A 12,656-nucleotide genomic window follows, 5' to 3' on the forward strand; every position below is an offset into this window, starting at 1 on the left:
AAAAGGAAACATTTCAAAACCAGCAGAAAAACCATATAACAAAGCCATATCATGGTTTCACTTCAGTTCATACATCAGACCTGCCAACAACAGTGGAAAGCAAATCATAAGTTCAGCCCAAGCATATCGTATATACAAAGAAGTTGGTAAAATCTTTGAAACAATTTTGCAAGAGACGGATAATGTAAGACAGGAACACAGTGAAGGCATGTCCAGTCAACGAGCACTTTCAATTGTTTTTTGAAAGAAAGCCAGAACTCAGGTTGGAGGGCCTTTCACACAAGGTGCTTCAATGGTATTTGTGCCGAATGGAGGGTTGGTTTGCCGCAGATTCTGATTCCATATCATTAAAATATTGGGACACAGGGTGACAAAGATAGATAGGTGATTTAATGGAGTAAAGGTGACTGCTGAAAATGGGAAGACATTTGTTGCTGATGCTGCTATCATTGTCGTACCCCTTGGAGTGCTGAAAGCAAACATCATAAAATTTGAGCCAAAGCTTCCAGAATGGAAAGAAGCTGCGTTTGCTGATATTGAGGTCGGAGTTGAGAATAAAATAATATTACCTTTTAAAAATGTATTTTGGCCCAATGATTGAGTTCCTGGGAGTTGTTGCCGATACATCTTATGGATGCAGCTACTTTCTTAATCTTCACAAAGCTGCTGATCACCCTGTTCTTTGTTTACATGCCTGTCGGGCGACTGGCCAAAGACATTGAGAAAATGTCTGATGAAGCAGCTGCCGACTTTGCTTTCACACAACTCAAGAGGATCCTTCCAGACAGCCCCCCATCCAATGCACTTCATAGCCTTGCATCTAATTCCACACGATCAACATGTCCAACACGGTTCAATACCTACAAAATAAATGAAACATAACAAAGCCATATTATGGTTTCATCCCAGTTCATAAGATCCAGCCACATATACAACTGCGATACCTTTGATGAGAACACCCCACCCGTGGATGATCCAGAGTACATTTCTTCATTAGGTGCAACAATTTTCAAGGGAATGCAGAGTGGTGATAATGATGCTATTTGGTTAATGCAGGGATGGCTATTTACATATGATTCGTTCTGGAGACCTCCTCAAATGAAGGCTCTTTTGCATTCTGTTCCTGTGGGAAATATGGTGGTTCTTGATCTGTTTGCTGAAGTTAAACCCATATGGATTACCTCAGAGCAGTTTTATGGTGTTCCTTACATCTGGTGTATGCTGCACAATTTTGCAGGAAACATTGAGATGTATGGGATATTAGATGTTGTAGCATCTGGTCCAATTGAAGCACGAACAAGTGTTAACTCAACAATGGTTGGAGTTGGAATGTCGATGGAAGGTATCGAACAAAATCCCATTGTTTATGATCTGATGTCTGAAATGGCATTTCAGCACAACAAAATTGCAGGAGCAGCTTCATAACCTGCCAAAACCTTTTCCAACTCAGAAAAATCAATGCAAAGAAGAAAGATATAGACGCTTTTGTGACTACTGATTTCAAGCTCATTAACTATAATCCTCACCAAAAGATTGAGTTGAAGATGGCGGTTTAAATTAAGAGACCTTAATCTCCATTTTAGATTGTTTCTACTGTCTGAAATAAGGCAACAACAATCTTGTCGGATAGAAGCAGGTCTAAGCATGGGTGTTTTGGTTGGTGTAACTTTAATCCAACTGTTGGCAAGCATTCGCTATTGTCGTCCTCTCCGCCAAAGTTACCGCTTCCATCACAGAATCATACCTGCAATCAAATCAACGCATGCTTTAGGGTGTGATTTGAGGATGGTTATGTTAATCAACAAGGAAGGGTTAGAATTTCACCTTATCACAACATTCAACAGTAAAACTCACATCCTACAGCAACAAATCTAAACAAAACCAGTACACAATTGAACTTATCATCCACCAGACCGTTGAATAGGAACCAAACCGCTCTTGAATCTTCAATATTTTTTTTCACTGCAGTAACACAAAGCAATTAGCAAGGCAGTAAAATTCAGAAAAATACCCAAAACAGAGTTAAGACAAAAACGAAGAAGAAAGCATGAGTTCAGAATACCATTTTCGAATCAAGCATCAAACAGGACAATCCGATTCTGAGCACATCAAAAGTAGTTTGCAGAGATACTCTTTTGAACTCCATACCAAACTGAAAACCCTAAAGCTGCAGAACATAAATAGAGAGGAAGAGAATCAGTAGACCAGGACGAAAAAATTGGAGAGGCGGACGAAATCTAAGAAACAGAAAACCCTAATCCTAAAATCAAAGCAAAATCAGTGAGAGGATTCAATCGTTACCTGAGCCGCCGAATCACCGTCAAAGGTGAGCTTTCGTTTGGGATTTTCCTTTGAAATCTCTGTTGTATTTCGCCTTTGGGATGTGAGATTGTGAGAGAGAGCCTGAGAGGTGATGAATGATTGGGCGAGAGAGAAGGTTGAGGACGCGTTTGAGAGGAACGCCGATTGAGAGCAAGAGAGAGATTTCGTTTGAGAGAGGTGTGAGGACGATGAGTTCTGGAAAATGTTTGCGTCCTTCCTTTTCATTTCTTTTTTTTTTTTATTATTTGCTCTTTAATTAAACATTATTAGATAGACCATTAACTCCATTTAAGTGACCATTTAGTTTCCCTTAGTTGGTCATTAACTTTGGTTTATAGGTAATCGTAACATATTCATGTTTGTCTCCACCAATTAACTTCTCTTTTGAAAACCCAACAGACTACTTCATTTTAGTTTTTATTTTATTTATTTTTTAAAAAAAAATTATTCCAATTTGTTCTGGTTTATATACCCAAGTGTTTGTTGTAAATAATGACTAATCATAAATGGCCTAGTGGAGAGAGGGTAGTTTCTTGGTCTTCAGTGGAGTGGGTTCAATACCCATATATATCATTTTATTTCTTTTAGCATTCATTTTTTTTTCATGTTTATGTTTTAGTATAATTTCTCCCATACTCATAGTTTTATTATTATTTAATAACACAGATTTAATTTCTTTTAATTTCATCATCCATTCAAAACCGCTTTAAACTATTAAAATCACACTTTTCTCGATTCAATGTCGAGCCCATTTCCATACCCTTGTAAGTCAATTGCTTTTAAGCATCGCCATCAACCTCACATAGCTTACTCTTGGGCTTTCTTACAATGAGCCGGTTCTCTTGCACTTACACTCATACATTGCATTATTTGTTGTTTGGGCCCGACTTAATTATTTCATGATTTTGAATCCCCATTTGACAAAATGTACCCCACTTCCCCGATGTGTAATAATTTTGTACTGTTTTATTTGTTTGACTGTTTAGTTAGGTACCAACACAAGAATAAAATCAACCATTTCCAAAAAAATACAAAAATATGACTCGATCCAACGTCGAGTATTTTCTCAATAAGCAAATCAATTCATTTCTCCCCCCTATTCTATTCCATTTCTTTCAAACTTCCATCAAACGCTTGATTCAACGTCAAACCATTTTTCTAATAAAAACTCAAAAAATATTAATTTATAGTTAAGACCTTTTCAATAAGATGGAAGTGGAACGTGGTGTATACCGCGCACTCTTGAGACTAGGATTCGAGATGTATATCTCGCCAATCCTAGCTCTCGCCATCATCCAAATTTATCCACTTTGTTTTCTCTCAAACACTCATTCAAATTTCTCTTAAACGTCCATCAATACTTGATCTAGGGTCAAGTCATTTTTACAACAAAACTCAAAATACCTAATTCTTATTTAACACTTTTTTCAATAAAGGTGGAAATGGAACATGGTGTATACCATGCACTCCTGAGATTAAGAATCGAGACGTATGCCTCGCCTATCTTGGCTCTCGCCATCGTCTAAAATTGTCAATGAGGTTTCTTCAAACCCTTTCTCAATCAAATTCCAAAATGCTTAATTCCTATCTTAACCTCTTTCAATAAAGATGGAAATGGAACATGGTGTATACCGTGCACTCCTGAGGCTAGGATTCGAGATGTATATCTCGCTCATCCAAGTTCTCGCCATCACTCAAAATACATCCAACCAATCAGACTCTTTTCTCGCCGCCGTGCGATTAATCAAAATCTTTTTCATAAATGAAAGATATATTTTCTTGAGTGATACAAAACAATGTTTCGGCCACAATTGTTGAGTAGAGATAAATGACGTTTTTCCGAATGTAGATTTATAAATCCGTTCGATGTGTGGTACGCGTCCACTCCTCACCTGTTTTGGGTAAAATGATGTTTTTGTCGATTAATACAACATAGCTTTCGCTAAAATCGACCAACAAACAAACATTTTTCTACCCAGAACTACGTAAGCCTTGATTTCTCTGTTGAGGTACGTAGGAGCAGGATTTGTAAATCTTGTCAGGCCCACTAATAAAAAACTTAGGTTTAGTCCTTCGTCAAAAAAAATCCAAAAATATTCTTTTCTCATCCTTTCTTTCTTTCCCACCTAATAATTCGAAAAGCCTAACATTCCAACTAACATTAACGCGCACAACTGACCTAATGGTTCCCGTTGAGTATAACGGACGTGAGGGGTGCTAATACCTTCTCCTTGCGTAATCGACTCCGGAACCCTGATTTGGTTGCGACGACCATAATCATTGTCGTTTCTTTCTTGGGTTTTATCGATATTTCCCCTTTCCTTTTTAGGAATAAATAAAGTTCGGTGGCGACTCTGTTCAGTCCATTATTACGAGCGTGCGATTGCGCTTCGCTTTGTAGTCGTATCCCCATTTTTCGAGGTGCGACAATAGTGCTAACTGGTGAGATGTTACATCTCTCACGGGGCATGAAATCTACACTTAGAATAAACCACCTCAAATTTGTTTTCATAGTAGGGTTATTCCCTAACTACGTTAATGATTTGGATGTGGTTTATGACTCTAGGAACTATTATCTAGAACCCGTTTCACCCATGGTGACCTTATGTTATCAACCTGCGAGGGTCGTTACTAAGGTCCTGCATAGATGAAACTTATCCCGAAGAGTTACCTTGGAAGGGCTAGTTCCTTCTCATGGTAAAACAAGGGTATAATTCATAACTCTAGGACTCTTATCGTAAAATTCTAGATCCTACAAGTGAGGGGATTGGATAGTAAAACCTTAGAACCAACCCATCATAAGGAGCCCTCATGTAGGTTATCATCTCATCATCCTATTCCTAAACTTATTTGGGTTTCCCATGCTGGTCATTATCTCTATCTGTAAGGAGCCTTAATAAATAAAGTATCCTTATATTCAGAATTATCCATAAACTCGTTCAGGTTTTCTTATATCCGCCATTATTCTAAACCTGTCTGGGTTTCCATACATCCATCGTTATCCCTAAACCCATATATGGGTTCCCATACTTCTCATTATCCATATTTGTCATTATCCTAACGTGACTTCTGCATACAAAAAAAACTTTTAGCATACCTCAAAATAATAATAAAATCTGTTTTGTATACCTCATGCATTTTCATGCATCTGCATTTTCAAAGTAATAATAAAATCTTTTTTTGCATACCTCAATTTTTATCTAGCTAGCAGACTTCCTTATACTCGCAAGCGAACTCGAAGGATGTCTCAAGAAACTATGAGGGACTCAAGAAGTAAGAGTACAGTTGAAGAGAGAAGGTAACCCTTCGTCATGCCAGCCACAAGCTTACCCAATGCCTCAAATGCAGCAACTTCACACGCCTTATCGATCACGAGATCAGTATGTCCTGCCATGAAAAAGGAAGCTTAGAAAGAAGTTGGATCACCAAAGTCATATGGCAAACTACCTCAACACTTACTAAGATATTCCCTAGTGAGGCTACAATCTCTTGATCCTCCTCCTCGTCCATATCCTGTAAGTCATGACGAGAATGCCTGATATGAGCACAAAGTTCAAGACCTGATCGACAAGCATTTTCCTTCCGAAGAATGAGTCCCATTAGTAAATGATCACCCCTACTTTGAAAAGGTGCAAAAACTTCAAAAAGTGTCTACTAAAGTCAGTTGGATCCCCAAAGAAGCTCACCCCTATGATCAATAGACTTTATCATTTCTTTGTTGCTTGGTTGTATTTGTTTTAAACTTGTACTTTTTATTGGTAACTCTAATAAAACGAGCATGCATGTTTTTTGAATCGATCCATTCGTTTTCACTCTTTCTTATGCCATCATAAAAATAAAAAAATAAAAAGAATCACACATTTTCTTTTCACTTCTCACCTATTAAAATACTTAGGAGGAGAATGATGTAAATAAAACAATTGAATTTGCTGACATATACTTTTATTAGTAAGACTTGACTGACGATGTAAGGCATTTTTCACTTCCCAAACACTGGAGAAATAAGGAGATAATCCACAGTCAACCACCTCGACCCAGAAGTCGGTGTTTCTTTTTCTATCCATAAAAACCCTTAATCTTAACCAGGGGCGTGGTAGTTTTTTTCAATTAAGTCAATGATGCATTCTGATATCAAGAGAATTATCCCATCTATTCACATGGATAAGAGGTCCAAGCACATCTTCTTACTCACACACATCATCCAACGCCGAGGAAGTAGTGAAAGAATAAAGCTCACAATAGTTGTTCTCTCACACTATTAGCATGGAAGTCACGAACTTCTGAATCATAAGCAAAATCTCACAAGACTTATTCCAAAAAGAGTCCGCTAAGTCAAAAAAAGAAAAAAAATTGAAAAATTTGACTTTGGCAAAAGTTAGGGCGTCATGTTTCAAACAGAGGCCGCTAAGTCAAAAACTAAAAATGAGTTGATTTAGGAAAAAGTTAGGGCATCCCGATGGACCACAAATTCAAAATAATTGGTCTATCTAAAAATAGGGATTAAAAAGCAAAAATTAAAATGGAAACAAGCGTGTAATTAAAAGTAGCTGACTACCACCTTAAGAATCTCATCAGTGCTTAAACCATTACATCTACCTCCATCATCATCTATCAAAATTCTCTTGCAAACTAAATGCATTCGTTGAATTAATTGGATATACAAATGGAGATCATCAAGAAGAAAAGGGTAGTTATTAATCAAAATTTGAGCCTTACAATCCTTTTGTTTCATAAATCGTGAACCAAACCACGTCATAACATTTAAAAGTCCTAATTGAATCTAGGTTCACTATGAAAGCATACTCGGCAAAACCGTTGTTAAATTGACTCAAAATGTTTGTTAAATCGACTCAAAATGTTTGTTAAATCATTGCTAACCTCATTTTCACACCTGCATTTGTGTCATCCTCATGGCCAGATATCATTTGTATACACCATACTTGATTCCATAACAATTCTCGATTTCTAAAACTTGCATATGCATTACATTAGAATTACTTTTCAAAAGGAACATTTTACTCGCAAATCAATATTTAGCATCAAAGGAATATCAACAATGGTCTGATCAGAGGAACACTGCTTCAAGAAAACTCTTGACTAGGGGTAAATCACATAGGAATCCTCACAATCATGAGTAAATCATCTAAATATTCTATCAATCAGAAGAAAATTCTTATAATCAGGGGCACATCATCTGAAGATCCTACAAACTAGGGGAAAAGCATCCCAAGATTTGATTCGTCGATGCTGAATCACCTCTATGACCTTAATGACCAGGGACCTACTTTTTCAAGACTCTCATATTGAGACATACCAACTCAAGGCCATGGTGAGGCCAATCACTCTAAAATTCGTCTAGTTAGGGGCATACTTTTCAAAGATTCATATACTGAGACAATCTATATAAAGGTCATATCGCAACATTGTCAGACCCAATTTTCTTTTCATGCAACTCTCCCAGACCCTACTCATCAGGGGTACACCTTTCAAAGATTCATATACTGTGGAAGTTCATATCAAGGTTGTATCAAAGTATGGTGGGATCCAAGTTCCTTTTCAGGAAAATTCTTCATAAGACCTACAAACAAGGGAAATACCCTAAAAGGCCCAATCAATCTGGGGCAAACCGCTGCAAGGCTTGATCAAAAGAAACTGCTTCAAAAAACAGTTCATCTGGGGCAGGTCATTCTAATAGTCGATTAGTCAAGGACGAATATCTCCAAGGCTCATACAATGGTAGGATATCTCAAGTGCATGTTATAGCGAAGCTGCTTCAAAACTCACATTGAGGCGAATACTTTTGAAGACCCAACAAACAGATATAGGATACTGCAGGGATAAGCCCTCTCAATACTTTCAAAATGCACATACAAGCTCTGCCATATATCAGCAATCGTTAAGTTCGAAAAGAGTATCGGGAAGTCACGTTGTCGTATGCATATATCATCGTCATGCATCAATCATGTAGCTTCACTCTAGCATATAATCCTGCATATCATCTCATCTATCTGGCATATTCCCACAACATGAATTCAGCCTCCTCATAAAGCTCAATCCTACTTGGCACCTCATAAAAGTCCAATCCTACTTGGCATCTCATAAAGCTCGATCCTACTTGGCACCTCACAAAAACCCAATTTTACTTGGCACACCATAAAAAGCCCAACACCCTATAAAAAGCCCAATCTCACTTGGCATTCAATATCCTACAAAAAGCCCAACCTCACTTGGAATTTACCCAAAAAAGAATGATCATGTTTGGCACCCAACATTCATAATCAAAGAGCTTGACCTCATCCAATATCTCAAAAAGCCCAAATCCATCCTCATTAACAATTCCAAAACTCAACCTTCAAAAGCCATTTTTTGAGGGTCCCGCTTAACTTTTCTCCGAAAGAAAATAAACCCTATTATTCAAAAGAGTATATCATCCATGGATGAATCATCCATAACATCACATTCATGCATCATATCACGCATATCATATCCATGAATATGGAGTATTATGCCATACAAACTCTAAACATGTATACATAACATGTTATAACATGCATACATAACATAGATACATAGCATAAACTAAAGACCCATCATAAGTGTTTGGATCAATCCCTAACTAAGTTAGTAATGGATCTTCCCAACTCTTTTCTCACTGTAGATTCCAGTAAGTTGGTCTTAAGGACAATCCCCTAACAAGTATCCTTGGAAGTGATTCCCCAAGCAAAAAATACTTAGTAACAATGTCCTCGACATGCCCTAATGATATACAATTCCCTCACTATATCCTGGCAGGAATTTCTTAGGACTTTCACCAACACTCGCATTCCTTAGGGAACCTTTCCTAAAATCCAATTCCCCACTAGATAGTCCTCCTATGTGACATCAGTCTTCCCTAGTAGAGACATTGAGTTCTTTGATCAATCTCCTTTTACTTAGTTCTTCTTAGAGAACTTCACAGCTGAAGTTCTTGCTCTAGTACCATCCATGATAATATCCTCCTTCCTCTGGTCCTATTCATGATGCCTTTACATCTTGAGTACCATGGTAGTGAGAGGTTAATTAAGAGTCCCCACAGAATTCTAATAGGGATCTTTCCCCAAATATACAAGTACCCTGATACATTGTTGTTTTTATTTTGGATTTTATGCTGTTATCATTCATTCACTCTGGTTCTTACACCGTTATCACTCACTTTGGTTCTTACACTATTGTTTTTACTTCGGTTCTTACACCGTTGTCACTCACTTTGGTTCTTACACCGCTATTTTTACTTTGTATCTTATACCGTTGTCACTCACTTCGGTTCTTACACCGTTGTTTTTACTTTGACTCTTATACCACTGTCACTCACTTCGGTTCTTACACCATTATTTTTACTTCGGGTTCTTACACCATTTTTCACCTGGGTTCTTTGCCACTCACTTCGGTTTTTACGCTGTTGTCATTTACTCACGGTTCTTACACCGTTTATCATTTCATTTTTACAGTTCTTACACCATTTGTCATTTCAGTCTACGGTTGTTATAATGTTTGGCATCTTGTTTTACGATTCTTCTACCACTGTTATTTCTTTCGGTTCTTATACCACTATCACTACTCTCGGGTCTTACATCAATGATAAATTATTTATCATCGATTCTTATACCAATGACGATTAAATTCTCATATCCCCAGCTATACCAGTACAATTCCCCAAGTAAGAATGCTTATTAGCCTTACCAAGTAAGTAATATCTCCACAAAAAGGATTTCCCCAGCAAGCTCACTCACGGCGAGTCTTCAAGAGAATCTACCCAGTAATAGTTCATCCTGAATTATCGTTACCGGTCAGTGAGAAGATTTTCACCTTTCATATTCCCAGCTTAGCAACTTATCCCTCATACGAAATAAGTTCCATCAAAATAATCAAGGGTTCCATCAGGGTTTCATCAAGGGTTACATTTAAGGGTTTCATCAAGGGTTACATTTAAGGTTTCATTAAGGGTTCCACCCGGGTTTCATCAAGGGTTACATTTAAGGGTTTCACCAATGGTTACATTTAAGGGTTTCATCAAGGGTTCCATCAGGGTTTCATCAAGGGTTACATTTAAGGGTTTCATCAACCGTTCCACCAGGGTTTTATCAAAGGCTCCATCAAGAGTTTCATCAAGGATTTTATCAAGGGTTTTTTTTATCAAGGGTTCCACTAGGGTTTCATCGAGGGTTTTATCAAGGGGTTTCATCAGAGTTTTATCAAGGGCTTTCATTAGGAGTTTTGTTAATGGCGACAGAAGGATTATTAGAATCCTACCTGAATTCCATCAAGAATGGTTGGAGGATCATCGAAATCACACACAGGTTCCACCAGGAGTGGATAAAACCTATAAAAAAATTAGGTTCCAACAAAGTATTACATGGATTCCCCAAGGAAGTGGTTCGAAGATTGGAGTTTCACTAAGTGTATTACCCGGGTCCCACCAGATTTGGTTATGTGAGTTTCACGAGGGTTCCACCAAAAGTTGGTTTGGATATCAATGGAGTACTAGAGGCGTCAAGTACTTATACATTCCTAGAGAATATAAATTTGTGGATAAAATTAGGGTCCATCTCTATATTTAATCACCCCCCTCCCCCCACGAGAGGTGAAGACTCACTATCATCATCATCTCAATTCAAAGGTGATTAAATAGGGACAATTGTCGTACCCCAAATTTTGCTCACCTTTCATATGTTTTATTGTACCACTTTATTTTGAATAAATTAAATAACACAATTGATAGAAGAGTATGTGTAAGAAGTTAAAAAGGTGAGGTCTTGAGTTCCAATCCCATTTTCTCCACTTTTAGAGTTTTTTTTATGCTTTATCTTCACTTACATTATTTTAAGATAAAAAATGATACTTTTTATTATTTTATTTTCGAATTATTAAATTATTTTTCAATATTTAATATTTTATTTATTTTCGAATTTAGGATATATTTAATACAAAATCTTTGTATTCCTATTATTATTATTATTATCATTTTATAATATTAGTTATTATTTTTAAATTATTAATTAATATTATTGCATTATTAATATTATAGCATTAAAAATCATAAAAAAAAATCAATTTCATTTATATTTTGTTGTTACATTGTACATAGGTCATGAATCCATCCCGATTCATTGACTTGATCTTTAAGAAACAAATAAGATTGAATCTGATAAAATCTTTCCTAAATAATTCAATCAAACATTCAATTCTTGAACTAATTCTACCATATAAATAGATCTATAATTATCATAGAAAGAGAATCCACAATTACAAACTTACAACCCTAAAATTGTTGTCTTCACATCGAAGAAAAACAACAAATAAACTTTAATCTAAGCTTCAATCGTCTCTGCAACCAAAGAAAAACAAGAAGAGGAGTTAGAAGAAATTTGAGGCAGAATGAGGAAAGAAAGATAAATTGTACCTTTGACCAATGAAATCCTCCTCCATGTAGGTTGGTCCTCCATCCTTATGTACCATTTTTTGCATAGAATTTTGTTGTTATTAAATCTTGTTTGTCTCGATCTACTATATGGTACTTGAGTTTAATTGTGTGTTCGATGTCACTGAACTAAATTATAATTTGTTTAAAAAAAGAATATAACCAAATTAGTTTATAATCAACTTTTTTTAAACTAATATCATAAAGCTGTTTAAAAAAATAATCAATTCTTCAATCAATTTTTAAAATTAATTTTTTAACTAATATTAAAAATCAATTTTTAAGTTAACTTTTCTAAAACAACTTTTTAAATCAATTTTTTTAACAAATATCATAAACCTTTTAACAAATATCATAAGATCTTGTTTTAACCAATTTAAAATCCTAATAATAAATGTTTCAAATCCTATTAATAACTTGTTTCAAATGAACTAAAACCATATTCATGTCTTTTAAATAATTAAAAAAACAATTTCAAACCTTTAAAATCAATACTTCTATACATATATTTTTTTTAAAACAACTCAGAACCTCTAATCAGGAACATTAACCTGTTCTAAATAAAAAAAAGACTCCCTCCATCTTTTTTTTTATCTAGGCTTTGGGCTTTTGGACCCTCTTTCACTTTACTCCCCAATTCAATTCTACACCCTTAGTCCCTAGCTTAATTTTAGTTATTTTCACTCCTGATTTAATTTAATATTTTCTTTTCAATTATATTTAATTATTTAAATCAAACAAACTCATTTTATTATTTAATTCGACCATTATTTTTCGAAGTCATCTTTAATTTAATTTTTAAATCAATTTTCAATTAAATTATTTAGTTATCTTAATTAAATTACTTAAATTGTTAATCCTTTTATTTATTTATTTA

General features: G+C 35.7%; 1 pseudogene; it reads left to right on the forward strand.

The window, feature by feature from the left end:
* The first annotated feature begins 215 nt into the window (after window positions 1–215).
* Window positions 216–882, forward strand: LOC127115228 (polyamine oxidase 2-like; annotated as a pseudogene).
* Window positions 883–12,656: the final 11,774 nt, after the last annotated feature.

The sequence above is a fragment of the Lathyrus oleraceus genome, chromosome 1 (genome assembly GCF_024323335.1).
Source record: "Lathyrus oleraceus cultivar Zhongwan6 chromosome 1, CAAS_Psat_ZW6_1.0, whole genome shotgun sequence".
NCBI classification, from domain to species: domain Eukaryota; kingdom Viridiplantae; phylum Streptophyta; class Magnoliopsida; order Fabales; family Fabaceae; genus Lathyrus; species Lathyrus oleraceus.